This window comes from Amblyomma maculatum, chromosome 5 (genome assembly GCF_055883805.1).
Source record: "Amblyomma maculatum isolate TAMU_Amacu chromosome 5, ASM5588380v1, whole genome shotgun sequence".
NCBI classification, from domain to species: Eukaryota; Metazoa; Arthropoda; class Arachnida; order Ixodida; family Ixodidae; genus Amblyomma; species Amblyomma maculatum.
The window spans coordinates 65,857,330-65,876,342 of record NC_139348.1 but is presented as its reverse complement, the minus strand read 5'-3'; the positions used below and the strand labels follow the sequence as shown (position 1 = coordinate 65,876,342).

The following is a 19,013-nucleotide window of genomic DNA, read 5'->3' as shown; positions in this document are numbered from 1 at the left end:
CCAGGTCTAACCAAAAATGGGCGAGATATGACTGATAGACTCACCACTCCCACCAAATGCCGTTCATGGCTACTCCACCAAAGCCAAGCGGTCACGTTTAGTGTATTTGCATGACTTCAGTGAGTGCACTGATTCAGTGAAGACGTGGTGTAGCGTTTCGGGGCGTCCTACTCCAATAAATAGTTAAAGCTAAGGACATAATGAGCAAAACAGCAGCATAATGTACTGTAAAGTACATCGTTCAATCGGTGCTTTTGCTTTAAAGAAAATGCTTGAGATTACTGCGGCCACCCTCGTAGAAGGAATGCGTAAGTACGACACGCGTTGCCAGGCTGCGCCATGAAGACACGGGGATGACAATAATAGTAATAATAATAATAAAATTTATTATTTCCTTTTTTCAGTACAAATGCAGGCCTGCCAAAGTCTCCGAAGGCTTAAATGACAGTGAGCGGCAGTAGACAGCATATTTCATAGGTGCAATAGTAACAGCGTGTTTTCAACGTCATATACTCGTTTCTTATTTTGGGCGACTTTTTCTTCATGCGCGCTTTAATTATACATTCTTTCATTAACACTTTTTACATACTTTCTGATCAATTTCACTCGTTGTTTCAGCTGTTTCATGTGAAAGACGCCGATTTCTAGATTCATGACGTCGCACGGTAACATCACACAATGACGCAACAACGACGTCCTCATAAATGATGTTTTCTAAAGCGAGGAAGACCACTTTTGAATTCGACATTACCCTGTCTGTCTGTTTCAAAATCAAAATGACTTAATTGACTCTATTTATTTAGCTGACTCCCTATGAACCATTTTTTTCCTTAATGACACTGCTTCATCATCAATCAACTACGCCCATTTGCTTTTTCCTGCCTCCTTTCACTACAAGCAATCCTGTCGAGATAAATCTGGTGACAGACCCATCAAGCATAGCCACCTAATGCTTACTATTAATAACGTATTCTATGCTGCAATCCCATGGCCATATAAAACAATGTCCAATTGGCTACCCGAAGTTTGAGGGTCAAGCGAAAACTCTTTTGTTAAGAATCCCTGGAGGACGCCCTAGATGAAATCTGCGTTCCAGCGGACCAAAAACATTCTCAATGTGCTCACCATTTCCGTAGAAAACAGTGAACTCCTTAAGCCACAGAAGTACTTCCTCTTGTATTCACATTTTAACTTCAATGTCCTGTTATGTATTCAAAAAAGAACGTTCTGAACGGAATAGCGGTTATGGGGCACGTTATGAAATATCTCATCCAAGGCGAGAAAAATACCATCTATTTGGAGGTTACTATCTTGGTTTGCATGAGTCAGTTCAGTTCAATCGTTCATTCGTGTCCGACTCTTCGTGACCCTATGGACCATGTCACGCCACGCTTTCCGGTCTCTCACTATCTTCCTAACATCACATAACTTCATCTGCAGTGCCTCAAGGATGCACTGCAGATGAGTATGATGACGAGGATGAGTACCATTAACAAAAAAGCAAGTTGACATTCACAGCTGTATCTGAGAAATCCCGGTCGCTATGAAAGAAAATAATTGTTTTAGTCTAGAACATGCATCTTTTTTATTGTTTTCATTGGAAAAGGCTCCAGAGTGAGGCTTGATTCCACTAATCATACTGCCTGATGGGCTGCAAAAGATGCTGGAAAATTCGGTTCGTTGCATTCTTTCTTCTCTTCTGAACCTTGAATCTTTCAGGTGTTTGTTGACTTGGCGAGAGTTGTGCACTTCACGCGTAAACACGCAGGAGGACGGCGAAGGAGCAGTGACAAAGGAAACTTGACTTTGAAAATCGGAAAAAAAAAAACAATTGTACAGAAGCGTATGCACAAATAAAAATATCTCCATGGCCGGATTGTGTGTGTATGTGTGTACGATCTCTAATTGTCATTTTCTTGCTATCAAATGTATGTTAGTTCTTTCATGACAGTATTTCTTGGCAGTGTGTGACAGATTTTTCTCAGTTGTATACTGCAATGATAGTATGAGCAAATTATTTTACTCAATGTTGTAATGGTGCTGGACCCATGCTTACGAAATAGCACCTCGAAGGCTGCTAATCTCACGAATCTGCATGTGGTTGAAATGGCACTCAAAAACAGTCTACATTTCCCACCAAAGTAGGCCGGAATTTTAGGGCTGCAAGAGAAAGCAACTGATCTTTTTTGATGTCCACAAAAAACTGGCTGAGGGCAAATGCGTGGTACACGATAAGTACACGGTGCTGACCGTCCATCAACAATGCCTTCCAGGTTTGTGAAACACTCGTCCACCTCCAGGGCAGTGTCTACGTAAGCAATGTCTCCTAATATCTAACTAAATGGCGAACTAAATGGCGATACTGAAAACTGAATCTGTTCACCAGCACATAAGTGCGACTGTCGTTAGGAAATGCCAGCCAAATGCCACACAAATGCCCAGAACAAACAGAAATAGACAATTAGGTCAAGCACACGTAGTCCCTCACCCGGCTGGTCTCATGTTACCTACGCTTGTGGAGGCAATGTCGCAGTATCATTGGAAAATACAGTGCCGCTGTGGAAGTATTATGCACCGGTTTTCTGGTACGGCATCCCAAAATATGTTTCCATGTATGCCCTTTAATTCTGTATCTTTCAAACAATAATTACCCCTTAATACCCTCTGAAACCGTTTCGTTAGGACCTTAATGATAATGTTGTTAATCCATATTGGAAAGTGTGATCGGCTGGTGTGACTGAAATCAAAGCAATTTGACAGGGTCGTCGCTTTTTGGTATCAAAACCACGTGTATCCTTAGAAATGACAATGGGGTTTCTTCTTTATCATATAGCTTGCTCAAAACTCTCTGCAACTACGCAACCTCTTATTTAGGAGCTTTATAAACGCTGCGCCCAATCTGCAAAAACCCGTGGATTTTGCAGCATTTTAGTCATCTATGGCATTTTCCATCTCTCCCGTGCTGATGGGTGTCTCCAAACAATGGCTCTTCTATTCCCGCGATTCCATCCAAATCGCCCGCTTCGCAATCGGAGCCGTCGGTATAGTCATCAGCAATATGAGCTAGAACAAAGTTTGAGCATTGGTTTAATGATTGCTCTATAATTTTGACAAGAACAAACTAATTAGATTTTTAAAGACGTTTCCTTCGGATGCATAATATCCGTAGGATCGTCATCATAATTAATAGAGAAGTACCGAGAATAATTAGCAATGTTATGAAAAAAATTTGTTCACGCTCATATTGTTCATGACTCTACATCTCACTTTACTTTGTTGCCGTGATACGGCGCTAATCCAAGGGTATGAGGCAGAGTGCAATATAATTTGATTTATAAAGGGAAAGATATGATTCACAGAACATCCACAGGACGATTACGATAACAGTTGTTATGTACAGGTTGGCCATGCAGGCGGTGAAGTAAAAATGAAATCATGGTTAGAAAGTAAGAAGGTACTCAAAGAACTTCGAGAACGGGTTTAGTAATGGTAAGCGATCAGATTATAGCATTTTCGTGCTTGCCCGATGAATCGAAATATCTAGAGCAGAAGACAGACAATTGTATTTAGCCTTTCTGAACATAAACGGCGCGTACGATAAACTAAACAGGAATCGCGTGTTTCACATAATAAAAGAAACTAACGGTCATGAGATAGCAGGTTTCCTACACCAAATATACTGGGATAAACAATTTCAAGTTACATGTGAAGGGATAAGAAGTACGGACACCGTCGAGGTATGCAGAGCATTAAGAGAAGGTTATCTGCTTACATGGCTGCTGTGCATGCTTCCTGTGATAATAATGAAACGGAGACTATCTAGGTTATAACCTGTCATGTAGATATGGCGGAAGAGTCATAGGGTAGTGCCCCCCCCCCCCTCCTTCTGGTTTAAGGTTTAATGAATGCAGACAATATTGTGCTGTTAACAGATAGCCGGGAAAACTTACAAAATCCAGTTATGTATTGCGTAGGCGAAGGGGACGCTCTATGATTCGCTATGGTTAAGTTTAGTCGGGTCTGAGGATTTTCAAGGGCTAAACTGATCAAGGTCTCAAAATGCAAGGCCATGAAATATCAAGAGTGGCACAATATAAATATCTCGGGGTGCGGGTGAACGAAGGATTGAAATACATTGAAAAGAATGAGCAATCACGTAGGGCAAACGGTTGAAGTGATACCGGGAAAATGAAGTGAAAGGCATTGGGGGATACAACAGGTATCGGGTACTGAGGGATATTTCGAAAGGAGTTATGCTCACCGGGCTTACTTTCGAAAATGCGGTTTCGTACCAAAAAGCAGAGAGAAAGTCACAAAAAAAATCATAGAGACGTCGGACGAATGGCACTGGGAGTCCACGGCAAAGCCTCAAATCAGGCGGTGCAGGGAGATATGGGCCAGTCATCTCTCGAAGCACGGGAAGCTCACTGTGAAATATTTTGAGGAACGCCTGAGGAAAATAGACAGTAACAAGTGGCCAGCAAAAGTATTGAAATACCTATAGCTAGAAATATTAGTTGGGGCTTAGCTTTAGTTAAGCCCGGCAGGTTGAGAAAGCAATAATAGCATGGCTACGCTATAGTGCTGCACGTAGTGTAGCCAAATGTGGTGTACCACGCTAACCGTACGATCAACACCAGACACACATGTAATGTAAGGACATAATTGTAATTATATTGTAATTGTTGTAATGACTGTAATGAACAGCGGCCAATAAGTTCCACTCGGAATCATCACCGGCTGAGGATGATTCACGGGAATTGCGACGCGGTCGTCTAGCTGCATCTTGAGCACGCCGTCGAGCTCAAGATGCAGCTCCCCTTCTTCACCTGTCTCAGTAGCCCGCTCTCTTTTCCTGGCTTCGCCGAGACGGCGTGACTTTTCTTTCTGTTTATCAGAATACATAGCGAGTGCCTCAGCAGAGCATGCGCGAGCATTTATGTACCCATAGTTTTCCTCCTTCTCCTCTCAACTGCGAAAAAGGAGGTGACAGCCGCGCTTCCACTCGGTAGCAGCGCGGCTTCAGCTGCAACGCGCCGTGCCTACCGACTGTCCCCACCCGACGACTCGACATGGTAGCCCATCTTTCGCCGCTGGCATGATGTTACAACCATCTGGGGTTAATAAAGGTCAAACGTGCCTACCGACCGCGGTTACGCAAAGGGCTGAAAATGGGAGTAGTAATGCTTTCGCAATAAAAGAGCTGACTCACAAAGCAGAAAAAGAACTACGAAACTAACCAGTAAGTAATGCTGGTCACATGGACGGAGACATAAGGAGCATCAAAAACAGGCGTAAAACACACAGGGTAAAAATTAAATAAATTCAGTGAAAAAGAAATAGAATATAGAAATATACCGGAAGTAAAAAACGGTATATCGGGTAGGATGCATTTTTGATAATTCAAGAGGCAGTACGCTACATTTCGAAGCTAGATCAGTGTACCTGATGAAACGCAGCTACAAAATGAAATTTAGAGATGACATGTACAGTATGTGGTAAATCCATAGAAACAATTTAACATCTTCCACTCCAATGTGATATTATCATCCGCATGTCGACGCAGGCGTAGTCACTCTTCCTCAGGTCTTGGGGTCTAGAGATACCTGGAGTTGGGTGAATGAACCTGCAGGTATTCTAGCAAAAGACGTTTAGAAGAATGTTACTGTAGAAATAAATATTCAAATATAGAATGATGGTATGAATAACCGACCTAAAACAATATTGAAAATATACAAAAAAACGAGCATGATATCAAATCCTGTTACACTGTTTGAAATGGGACGTCCCTATTTTCCATCCTTCCATTCCCCCCCCCCCCCCCCACCCACACACCCATCCAACCGTTCATCTATTTATCCATGATTCCATCCATCCATCGATTCGTCCATCCGTCGGTCCGCCCCTCGATCTATCCATCCGTTCATCCTACTCCGACTGAAAAATCCCGTATCGCGCCAAACGGGTTTAACAGGTCTTGTATTATCCCGTATGAATTTTATATCGGTGTAACCAGTCCTGTACGAAGCTTAGGCAGGTTTATTACGGTTAGGTCATGTCCGGTATGAATAAGTCCGGACGGTCCAGTCTGGTATGGAGTTAATACAGGACAGACCAATTCTAGTATGCATCTCATTTAGGACATCCCAATCCGATATGGATATGAAACCGGGCGGAGCAGTCCTTGTTGAACCTATATACAGTACAGGTCATGCCCGAATTAACTGAAATCGGACAAACCCGTTCTGAATGGGACTGATCGGGACAGAGTATTTCCGCTTCTCACCACAATTCGGGCGGATCGTGAAGCTCAACCAGATTGAGCACATCGGAACATGACTGTGCCCTAAATAAGCAAGAAACCATACATGTTATATGTTACAGCCCTTCTGTATATGTGGAGTACGCGTTGTTTCACAAATACCTAGAAGATATGAAGCCGCCGTGGGCGTGTACGCTAGCAAGTATATACGCGCATCACGTTGATTTTGCGTGTGCAACAGTCGCTGCAGCTTGTACGATCTTGCAGTGCATCTTCATATCTGCGACTAATGATCCGCCAGCTTCAACGCGCAGGTGCAAGCAAGAAGATAGCGTTTCGTTAGCGACAATAAAAATAAGCTCGAGAATAAATGAAACACATCGCTAACCATCGAAATATGCACATGTTAGCCGTACATCGGGAGTCGCTTCCTCGAGTGTTTACGTATGCAAAGCACTTCGTCGGAAGTATATTTATTGACGTCGCTGCTTTGCTGGCAGCAGGTGAGGCTAAAACAAGCAGTATTACAAGCGTTGGTGCATCATATCTCTGTTTGTAGCAAAAATTACATGCGTTCGAAGACGATGACAGAACACAATCAGCAGTAGTAAACTGCGATATTCTGAGGTTATTCTGCAAGAAAGCGATGCATTGGAAAGATGCGGGGCACGGATAACCCGTCGTCATAGCCAGGAAAAAGATTCAGCGTGTTTAAAGGCCTGATCGATCCTTTACGACCACAAATTCTACACCCTACAAAAAAAAATACACAAAGTAGGAAAGAGCAGTGTCGACTACATAAACAGAGATATAACCACCGGATTCGCATTCCGCCGTCGTGCAGTGCTTGGAGCTTTGCTTTTATTGATGGTTCGTACGTATAAATTACAATTTTTTTTTGCAGTTTAGTTCAGGTAGGATGCCGAACCCTCATGTGGTAGCGTAGGCCCTCTCCAGATTGGAAAAACACTGATACAATGCTGTCTGTAGATGAATAGTTTCCGGACTGTGTTTTCGAGGTGGACCAAGTGATCAGTTGTTGAATATGCCTTTTTGAAGCCGTATTGATGTATATCTAGAAGTTTCCGAGATCGAAGAACAAATGTGATCCTGATGTTTGCTATATTTTCAAACAATTTTGCGACGCAGCTGGTGAGGGCTATCGGTCTGCAGCTGCCAGGTCTTGTAGGCGGTTTTCCAGGTTTGAAAATGCTACTATTACGGTTGTTTTAGCGAGAGCTACATTGTTCACATTCTCGCCATTTTGCCGTGCCTGCCAATACCTGTCCCTTGCCGGTCCATGCTTGTCCGAAAAGCGAATAAAGAAAGAGAAGTCATGGAAGCCGGTAGCTGGCAGCTGACATGGTCGAGCACTACCTAGATGTAGGGCTCCCTCACATTACGTTTGGCAGGGCCTGCCAGCTCAGGCCTCTCCTTTCATATGGGAGGGTGATATAACTATCAGTCTGCCAAAACCCTTGCATTCACGTTATCTCTAGGCTACGCAGTCATGTTCATAGGGCTCCATTAATGTGGGGCTTTATATTTTGGCTGCTAGTGTAAGCTACCAGAGAATAAAAACAGAACGAAACAGGTGCCGTAGTGAAAGGCTTCGGACTAGCGCGCGATTGAAGCTTTCGCATCATCGCACTTTAGCGGTCAAACATGCCCCCTATGGAATAAATAAATCTAAAACCGTAGAGTAAGCTACTATGTCCAAAAGGCATGTGTCTACTTTCAAGCCGAATTTAAGCATAGCGCTGCAGATAGCTCTTGCGTAATTTTAGGGTTAACCACAACCTAAACTACAGCTAATTTTTGTAGCTACATTGGCCGCAGTCTCGCCATTTCGCCGTGCCTGACCGCTCCTGTACGGCGCCTTTTCGAATAGCGAAGTAGGAAGATGAAAGTCGTTGGAAGCGGTAACGGGCAGCTGACATGGCTGAGCACTAACTTGATGTACGGTTTCCTGACATTACGTATGGCTTGGCAGGAGCTGCAACTCGGGCCTCTCTTTCATAGGGAAGGGTGATATCACAAACAGCCTGCCAATGCCGCTGCATTCACGTTATCCCTAAGCCACGCTGGCACGCTCATACGGCTCGGTTAAAGCGGGGCTTTAATGTTGGCTGGCATCTTAGACTATCGCGTTATCGCGAAGTTGGGAGTGAAAACAGAAAGAAAGAGGTGCCGTAGTGGAGGGCTTGGGACCACGACGCGATGAAGGCTTTGTGATCATCGCAATTTAGTGGTAAAAAGTGCCCCCTATGTAATGAATAAAGCTAAAACCATAGAGTAAAGTATACTGTGTCCAAAAGCCATATCTTTACTTTCAAGTCGAACATAAGCGGAGCCATGCAGTTAGCTCTCGCGTAACTCCAGGTTTACCACAAGCGAAACCCACAGCAAATTGTTCTGTATATTTTATTTTCTTCTTTTCTTCTTCTTTTTTTCCATGGCTCATGCATTATTCCGGTTAGCTATATTATATTGAAATATACGATTGACATTTTCCTCCTGTAGCTCATAAAACAAACATTTTTATCATAAATCACGGCATTCTTCTATGGGACGGTGTGACATCCTTTGATGACGGACCACGTTTTCTGCACGCTATGAGCCGTAAAGGCCGCCACAAAAATAAATTTTGCAAAGACAAAAATGCGTGAGAACGACATTGAACATAATTAACTAACCCAAAGCAGCGCCTGGACTTGGAAGTTTTGAGTACGCAGGCTATAGCGAAATTGACCGACGGAACGTCAGTGGCAATGTCAAATGGTAAGATGTTCTACTCAGATATTGTCACGGGGTACCGTACGGTTTTGGGTCGAAACGATTTTTCGAAATAGATGGACTGACACGACGGGCTTTTATTCATTTAAGGGTGATTTCGCATAGAAAAACGACAGTTTTGGGAATATTTTGGAGTTTTTTGCGTACATTTGGCGGTCGCTATAAGGTTTCGCCACTGCTTACTCGGCAATAAATGTCTGCTGACAGAAAAATGGACTGTTAATGTTTAACCTCTAACATCAAATATTCGCTTCGTATGAAAAACATGCACCTTGTAGAGTGTAGACATACAGTGCCAGCCTGGTCGACAAAGCAGGTTATCCCACTTTGCAGCAGCACTTCATGACTGGCAATGGACACCTCAGTATTTGAAAATATTCTCATTGTCCCTGTGAGCTCCCCAGCGTACATTTCAGTAACACCAAAGGGACTAGGCCTAAACAAAAAATGGGCCAGATGTGACTGATATTCGCCAGTAGCGCCACATACTGTTCGCGGCTGCCCCACTAAAAGCCAAGCGGCCAATTCTAGTTTCTCTGCAAGATACCAGTGAGCGCGCTGATTCCGTGAAGCCGTGTTGGCATGCAGTGGGGCGTCATGCTCAAAAAATCGTTAAATCTTTGTTTTCTCTACCGTAAGCCCTGGCCGACGCGCTCAAAATTGTATAAGGACCTCTCTGATATGTGACTTCTCTCACTCGAACAACAAAGAGAGCATAATGTACTGTGACATACCTTATTCGGTCTGTGCTTCTGCTTTACAAAACCCGTTTGAGATCACTGCGCGCACCCGCTTAGGAGGAATGCGTAATCCCACCACGCTTTGCTAGGCTGCGCCATGAAGACACGGAGTTGGCTGCTATAGCAAAGGCGTCTTTTTTACGTCATACACTTGTTTCGTATTTTTGGCCAGCTTTTTCTTTTAGGTATGCTTTAATTTTACTTCATTTCATTATTTATATCTTATACAAACTTTCTAATGACGCTCCCTCATTTGTTCACCTTGTCCAAGCACGTCCATTTCCGGTTTTATGATGTCACACGTTGACATCGCACACTGACGTCACATCGACGTCCCCATAAACATGCTGCCTGAAGTGAAGTACCCCGTGATCGATTTGGACATTGAGATAACCCTGTTTTGCTGTATCGACTTTTAATTTACCTATTTACGAATTGTTTAGGTAATGACTCCACATGAACAAAGTTTTTACTTGGCAACATCGTTTAATCATCTATCCACTACAGCCATTCGCTTTTCCTTATCTCATTTCACCTCGATGGAATCTTGTTGACATAATTCTAGCCAATCAACCCAAACGTGCCCAATCAAGTTTTATTAATAATAACGTTTACCATATTGCAATCTCACAGTATAATGAAACAACGTCCTATTTGTTACTTTGGGCTACCCGATGCCGGAGGCTTATGCAAAAAATATTTTTAAAAACCCTTGGAGAACGCCCTAGAAGAAAGCTGTGTCCAGCGGACTGGAAAGATACTCAATGTGCTCACACATTACATCGAAATCAAGAACTCCCTAAGCCAAGAAAATACCTCCTCCGAGAATCACACTGTAACTGCAAAGTCTCGCTATTTAGTTAAAGAACCTCGTGACTGAAGTAGCGGTTATGAGGCACGTTATCAAATATTTTAACCTTGTAGTGAAAATCGCATATACTTGAAGGTCACTATCTGGGTTTGCATGTTTACCATGAATGAAAAAAGCCAGTTGACGTTCATAAGTGCATCCTTTGCAAAATCCTTTTTGCAATGATTGAAAATTATTCTTAGAGCCCCGATACTGCACCTTTGTTGTTTGTTAGCAAGGAAAAGGTTATATTGTGACGCTTGATTCTACTAATCACCATATTGCATGAAGGGCTATAAAAATACTAGTAATATTTGGTTCTTTGTGTTCGTCTTTTCTGAACCTTGAATCTTGGATGTGTTCGTTGACTTGGCGAGCGATGTGTAATTGACGCGTAAACACGCAGGACGTCGGCGATGAAGGAGGTACAAATGAAACAACTTTATATACAGTAATAACAACAGCAATGAAAGTGTATGCACATAATAGAAAAAATATTCCCATAGCCTGTGTGTAAGCCATCTGCAACTGTAATTTCGTAGCTATTTCAAATGTATGGTATTTCACTTGTATGAGAGTATTTGTTGCCAGTGTGTGCCACATGTTCCTCAGTGGTATGCTGCAAGGACAGTATGTGCAAATTATTTCGCTAAAATTCGTGCTGCTGCTGGTCGCACGTTTAGATTAAAGCACCTCAAAAGCTGCTGCTCTCAGGTATGTATGTGGTTGCAATTACATAAAAAACCGGTACATATTCCACATCTAGAACAGGCCAGAAGTGTGACTACAGGAGAAAAGTAACTGACTGGCTTTTTATCTCCTAGAAAAAGCGGCTGAGGGCAAATGCTGTGGCTGCACCAGTATACCACTGATGTGGCCATATAAGCACCTGTATTTAATAACAACACTATAAGAAATTCGTGGTTTCTGTTTCTAGAATGGGGGTACGTGACTACTGACATTTTAATACAAATCCAGTACTTTTTCCTGGGAAATGCATTACAATATCTATTCTACACCCTGGTGGACAAAAAATATAAATGATTGAATGGAGAACTTTGAGCACCATCTCAGCTTATTATTTGCCCATAACTGAAATTGTACGGAGGCGTACACTAGAAGGAAATTTACACTATAAATCTTACGCAGTGTTAGATGACATGTTTCATGAGGAGCTCTCCATGAAACTAGCCGGAGCTGCTGTATCGCGTCAGAATGCAGTAAACTCCTATTAATCTGGTTTTCAGGATTTAGAAAAAAATCTGCGATGGATAAGGGATCTCTTTTTATTTAATGTACCTGAGTAAATTGACAGAAACACGTTGTATCACAGTAATTGTATCTGACGCGCTCTAGCGGGACTTTGTCAACGTTTTAAATGAAAGCGTATTGCGAAAGACGTTATAATCCGGTTTCGTCAAGCCCTTCATTTTTAGCACACCGTTCGAAAGGCCCTGTTTACAAAACGGCCCGGTCGCGTTTTGAGAATACTTGACTGTATGTTCCACGCGGTCACGGTTAAGAGTGCAAGCGGTCAAACCAAGATTATTTGGAACGTTTGTGGTATAATCGGTATTTACACCTTACTCACATATTCTAGTTCTACATTTTTGGAACACGAATCAAATAGCTAACATTTCACTCGTATGTGATTTTTCATACCCCTATTTAAAACAAAAAACGGATATTATGCACTACATTAATATGTCTCCGTTTTCAATGCAGGGATGTAGCAGGCATGTATTATGCTTGAGCTGCAGCTTAGCGCGTTTCTTTTAGTGCACACATACTGTCGGTTATCTCGAGCAGCTGAGTACAGACAGACAAGACCATCGATATAACTGACAAATAAAGTTTTTTTCTCTCTCGCGCTCTTTCTACCAAACGGCTTGTTCACGAAGTCCGACACTAATGGTCTTGTTGCCGATGCGCTGGCTGCAACCAGCACACTTGGGTCGGGTGTTACGCGTTTTTTTGTCGTCCTGCGAATCTTATTGCTTTTTTGACTGTTTTTATTTCTTCTACTCCCTCTTCTCTCGTCCTGTCTTCTTTTTTCTCTTCTTCAGTAGGCGAACGGAACTAGTCACCATGATTACGGCGTATGCGTACTAGTGGCTAGCGACAATTACTCCAAATGAATCGCTGACTACGCTAGTGTAAATACCAGCACAAAGAGAACTGGTCACCAACCATGTAATAGGGGATAGTAGTGAGCTCATTTGCTGTGTAAAGCTTACTAACCTGTGTTACGATCATGCGCACATTATGAAACCCTGTCCGGCTGCTGCACCCTAGAGGCCCAAAAGGTCTTAACGGAGCGCGCCCGGACTGCGGCAAACGCAAATTGAGTGCCTGTCAAGGCATCCTACCTAGTGTATATACCTCTATGTAATATAATAAATGTTTTCACCACCACCACCACTGGGAACAGTCCTTTGGTAGCGTTGACAGTGAGCATTGCGGTCGTCTCGTCGTCGACCTTGAGATGCTCATAAGCCTGGTAGAGATCCAGCGTTGCAAAAATGGTTACACCACGCAACTTTCCGAATACATCCCGCGACTGTTGGTAGCGAGTAAGCCGTCACCTTGATCACTGCATTAACTGTGCTCCTGTAGTCGCCACAAATACGAAACGTTTCTCCTTTTTACGCACCAACACTAAAGGGGTAGATATCTCGGCATGTTGCGTTGGTTCCAGAATGCCTTGTCGTTGAAGACGGTCGATCTGTTCTTCCATTGGCTCTTGATACGCAAGTGGCACTGGACGCGCCTTAAAAAACTTCGGCATTGCCCCTGGCTCCAAATCCAAATTAACCACGTGTCCGTGCAGTCGTCGATGTCTCGGTTAAGTACATCAGGATGGCGTGCGAGAACCTTTTGCAGCTCTAGTGTTGGCTCAGCGATCTGAATAATTTTGTGCAATAATCTCATGTGTAGCGCGAAAAACTAGTCACATCCAAGCAAGTTGCAGCTAGTTCCTTTCATTAGCAGCAAGAATAGCACCTAGTCCTTTGATTTAAATCGCACACGAACTTTTTATTTTTTTTTTTATTTAATTGGTTCACAGGAAGGGAAGGAGCAGTATCTGTCACACTTGCTATATGGACACCTGAAATCAATGATTTACTTATAGGAAGGGAAAGGCGCGGTAACTGTCTCACTTGTTTTTCTGTGGACACCGCAACCGCGCCGTAAGGGAAGGGATGAAGGTGGGAGTGAAAGTGGAAAGAGAGAAAGGGGAGCCGTAGAGGAGGGCTACGGAGTAATTTCGACCACCTGGGGATCTTTAACGTGCGCTGACATCGCACAGCACACGGACGCCTCTTCGTTTCGCCTCCATCGAAACGCAGCCGCCGAGGTCGGGTTCGAACCCGGGTACTCCGGCACATTAGTCGGGCGTCTTACCACTGCACCACGCCGGCGGGGCATATGGACACCTGAACCGCGCCATAAGGGAAGAGATGAAGGTGGGAGTGAAAATGGAAAGAGAGAAAGGGGAGCCGTATTGGAGGGCCACGGAGTATTTTCGACCACCTGGGTGGTGGTGGTGGAAACGTTTTTTGGTTAATTGGAGTTTGGGAGCCACAGAGTGGCCCCGCTACATGGTCGGCGTCCCTAGTCCGGGACACCGCATGACGAGGCCCCGTCTCGCGCCCGTTTCACCAGAGCCCGTTGAGACTCCAGTGTGGAGCAGTTGAGGAGGGCAGTCTCCCATGCCTCTCGGGAAGGGGTAGGGGAAGGGGGGAGGTGAGGATTTCAAGTACATGCCCACACCATGTGGAAGACATCACAAGTCTCTCCACAGTGCGGGCATCGCCCATCCGTGTTAGGATCATGTTTTAAGATCGCAGGACAGAGTAGAGTACCTGTTTGCAGGCGCCTTAAAGTTCGTTCCTCCGCCTTACTCAGCCCCTTTGCAGGAGCCGGGAAAAGGCGGTGGTTGTCGCTATAATACGTTATGATTTCTTTGAACCGCAGAAGCGGCTGGTTTGTCTCCGAGTCAGAAGAGCTTTGATGAGGAGCCCGGTGAGTAAGCGCTCGGGCAGCCGCGTCAGCGGTTTCGTTACCTCGTAAGCCCTGGTGGCCAGGAGCCCAAATTATTTTCTTTGACGTTGGAGCTGTGGCAGTCCGCCTTAGAGTTCGACTCGTTAAGGGGGAGATCTCCCTTTCTAAGTAATGAACACACGCTTTTCGGGAGTCAGTTATGATCATCCTTGAATTCGGGTCCGCGGCAGCAAGCGCTATCGCTACTTCCTCGGCTCGCGCTGAATTTTGTGCTCGGAAGGAGAGTCCATCAACGTGTATTTCTCGGTGAACAACAGCGGCCGTGTAAAATCCCGTTGGCGACGGCCCTGCAATGTCTGCATAATATACACCGGGTCGGGAGCCGTACCGCCCCTCAAGCGCCCGAGCCCGCGCTTGTCGTCTGCTTTCGTGCGTGTCGGTGTCCATGTTACGGGGTAGCGGAGATACCCAGAGGATATCGCGCCACAGATCTGGGATACGACTCGACTCCTCTGGAGTGCAATCATGTTGGATTCGACCACCTGGGGATCTTTAACGAGCGCTGACATCGCACAGAATACGGACGCCACTTCGTTTTGCCTCCATCGAAACGTAGCCGCCGTGGTCGGGTTCGAACCCGGGAACTCCGGACAGTAGTCGGGCGTCTTACCACTGCACCACCCCGGCGGGGCTTGTGCCGACCCAAGAGTGCGAAGTTCCTCTTCGTTCGTTGGTAATGTTTGGCGGTAAGTAGCCTCGCTGAATAAAGAACATGCGGCGCCCGTATCGACTTCGAGTTTTAGTGGCCTTCCCTCGACTTTCCCATCAGCAAGGAATTTGGGGCGGGGTTTTCGCTCAGTCACTGCGTGCAGCTCGTAGCACGAATCGCTGTGCGGAGAGTCGTTGCTCGTGGACTGAGCGTTCACACTTTGCGTGCCTGGCCTGGTGTAAGGCTTGCCATCCTTGGTCTTTTTCTTGCGGGAAATGCAAGCTTTCTCGATGCGGCCTTTCTTGGAGCAAAATGGGCATTGCGCAGTCCTGATTTTTTAAGTGTGAGCCTCGTGCCAGCCATCACATCGATAACAGCGTTGTTACTGCGGTGAATTCTTGTGCTCATTTTTGGGTTGCGAAGATCTGCATACCTCTGCGGAATTCGTCACTCCTTTGAGTCCTCGCTGCTGCCTCGATGCATTTGCTGCTGACATGGCCAGGTCAAAAGCATGCTGAAACGTCCAGGCTTTCTCCGCGAATAGTCACTGAGGTGGTCGTCACGGATTCCGCAGATGGATCTGTCGTGAAGCATGACGTCTTGGGGCAGCATGGTGGGATTCGTTAGAGCAGTTGTGCGCCCTACCGATGAAGTCGATGTTGCAGACGTCGTCAGCACTCAGAAGTTGCAGTCGGCTGTCAAACTTCTGAGGGCCTCGGCGTAGTTGCTAATCGATTCTTCAGGAAGTTGGTCACGTCGTTGGAAGACGTACGGGCTGTACAGCTCAGATGGTCTAGGGTCGAAGTGCTTCTGGAGAAGGGTGACTAGGTCTTGATAGCTGATTTCTCCAGGCGTCTTCGGCGCAACCAGCGAGCAGGCAGTCCCGAAAGTCACTGCCTAGCGTCTCCCCGTCGTTTTCCCATCTTGCCTGCCTTATTCCTTTGACGAACGCTAAGTCTGGGCACGAATCACGGTTGATGCTATTTCCCACTCGTTGGCTGGGTGTGATCTATGATTAGGCTGAGGCTTCTGCGATCAGCTTCTCTGGCTAGATCCTATCCACCTCCCCATGAAGACCTCAATAGAGAGCAGTCGGTTGCCTGGAGACAGCTACAGACTAACAAATACCCCAATCTGAGTCTACTCAGTAAAATCCACCCCACTACATATGAAAATAAATGATCACTATGCGGAGAACCCCCTACACTCTACCATGTTACATGGGCCTGTCAAGAAACACAGGTAGCACCAATAAACACCACACCAACACCGGAGCAGTGGGAGGCTGTGCTGTCCTGCTCGACGCCTGACGACCAGCTCAAGCTGATTGACAGAGCGCGCAAGACGGCAAAGGCCACTGGGACCCTGGACTGAGGGCCCCACCAACGCCGGGAGAATTCCCTTTGTGTAAATAAAGTTTTTCATTCATTCATTCCCGAAAGTCTCGGTTCCGCAAAGCTTCAGGAAGAACGCGCGCTTCTTCACGTCGTCGGTGACGTCGCTTACAACTAAGTAGAAAGTGAGACGCTGCATCCACCAAGACCAATGCTTGCCGTTGAACGACTCGATGGCGCCGTGCATTGCTCCACTAGCCATGGCCTGACTCTGCGTCTGTTTTAAATCTATCTTCTCGTCACCAGTGTTATGTTTGGCGCGTCGGAAGCCCCGTGAGTGAGGAACCCTTCGACTCGGTTGCTGGGTAGAGATTGCATTTATTGCTCCTTTCGGAGAGAGGAGAAAAGAAGGAAAGAGAGAAGCGTGAGCGCTTGTAAAGTGTTGCTCCTCATGCCCTATTCGCGCGCATGGTCCGAGGACGGTCCAGTTCCGAGGAACGCGCGGCTCGGCATGGCAACTGGAGCAGCCGTGCGGCCGTCAACTTGGAGACGGTGCACAACGTGTACACAGCACTATGAACGCCCGTTGTCTCTCCACCCTACCGCTTGTGATGTGAAGAAGAACCAACAAATATCGATGGCGGCGCCTGAACATGCGTAGGAAAAGCTAGCGAACGGTTCGCTCACGTAGTCTGACTCAATGTTCTTATCGCCGATGCACTGGCTCCCGCACGTATAGTTGTTGCGTGTTTTCTTGACATCTTTCTAGTCTTCTTTCTCTGATGCTGATGCTGATGCTGCCATTCCCCTTTGTATCGGGGGATCGCAAGGTTATGGATCAGGCCAGAAGCGGTGGCCTTGTGGTAGAGCATCCACCTCGCATTCGGGAGGTACCGGGTTCAGTCCTTGGTGCCGCCGCTTACCCACCGGTTTTTAAATGGTACAAGCTTTCCTCCGGACTGGCGCTCGGCTCTTCTGGGGTGAAATGCTTGGGAAAAGGGGTCATGGCCCAAATAGTTGCGCCTATATGGCAGTGATTCGTTCCACCATCGGACAACAATAAGTCCGGCTTGCGCGGAAACAGCCCATTATGTGGCCTTTTTTTTTTTAGGACTGCTGCAGCTGAGGCTAAGGGAGCACTTCAGGTGAGGGTCAAAGGAAGTACATTTGCAAGACAAACAGAACCACCTTTGTAGGCTGCGAGGTTCGAAACTGGGCTTGGGCCCACTGCGGAGGAGGGCCGCGCAGCGGGGTTTACGGAGCTTCTCCCAAACGCACACCCCTGGAAAAACCGAGCGCCAGGCTGGGGGACGCTTGTACCCATTTTTACCGGTGGGTGTCCGGCGATGGGTTTCGAACTAACCACCTCCCGCAGCCGAGACGGGTGCTCTAACCACTAGGCCACGGCTGCGGTACAAAGTTCTATTGAACCGGCGTCTTCTTCTCCCTCTTCTCTCTTCCTTTCTTCTGTTACCAGATCATCTAATTGCTCCAGTTACGGCTCATCCGTGTTGGTGATTAGCAGCGATTACGCGAAATGCGCCGCTGACTACCCTAGTATAGTCTTCGCTTAAAACGAGATAAGTACGACCACAAAGGGTTGTTGTTATCAAGCGTGTTAGAAGGGTATGTAGTCGGCGCATTTTCTGTTTATAGCGCTAACCTGTATTGTAGATATGCACTGATGTTACAGCAATAAAAATTGTAGATAAGATTATTTAAATTAGAAAAATAAAAAAATCTGCATAGAAAAGTGGAATTTGTATATCCTCACAACTACCCTTTAGGCAAAGTTCGAGCCTAATTTCAATTTCTGACATTATTGTTTGAGAAATAAATGTCGTAAATTTTGTTAGGATTCAATTCTTGCACAGATGCTTTGCGAGTCAATAAAGCCACTGACTAATCCACCGAGGGCAACTTTTCATAGGTCTGTTGCATAGCGTGCATAAGTCGGGACCAAGAGGGTTTTTATGTATATGCATGAAATGTGGTCCTTCTTCCAATGTGACATAATATGCCTTCATGCTACTGACAACTCCTGCAATTTCAAATTGCCATAAGTTGTTCCCAATCCCTTACGGCCGGTATTCTGTTTTATTTTTTTCAAGCAATTTCAGTTGAATATTCCACAGTATTACTGAAGGCCCGCAGACAGACATCCTTGTTGCTCTATTGCTATAGATAAATAAAATAAAAACAAAGAAACATTATTGCGCACGCTATGTCGTCTGCTAGAGTAGCTAAAAACAAACTCCTGAGATGCGACAGGAAGAAATGAAAGCGATGAAGTACAGGGAATAGAAAATAAAGCAAG

At 45.5% G+C, this 19,013-nt stretch overlaps 1 pseudogene; it reads right to left on the bottom strand.

Annotated features, from left to right (window-relative positions):
• Positions 1 to 14,241: 14,241 nt before the first annotated feature.
• The window catches only part of LOC146188431 (uncharacterized), a 130,669-nt pseudogene continuing 125,897 nt past the window's right edge, over positions 14,242 to 19,013 (bottom strand).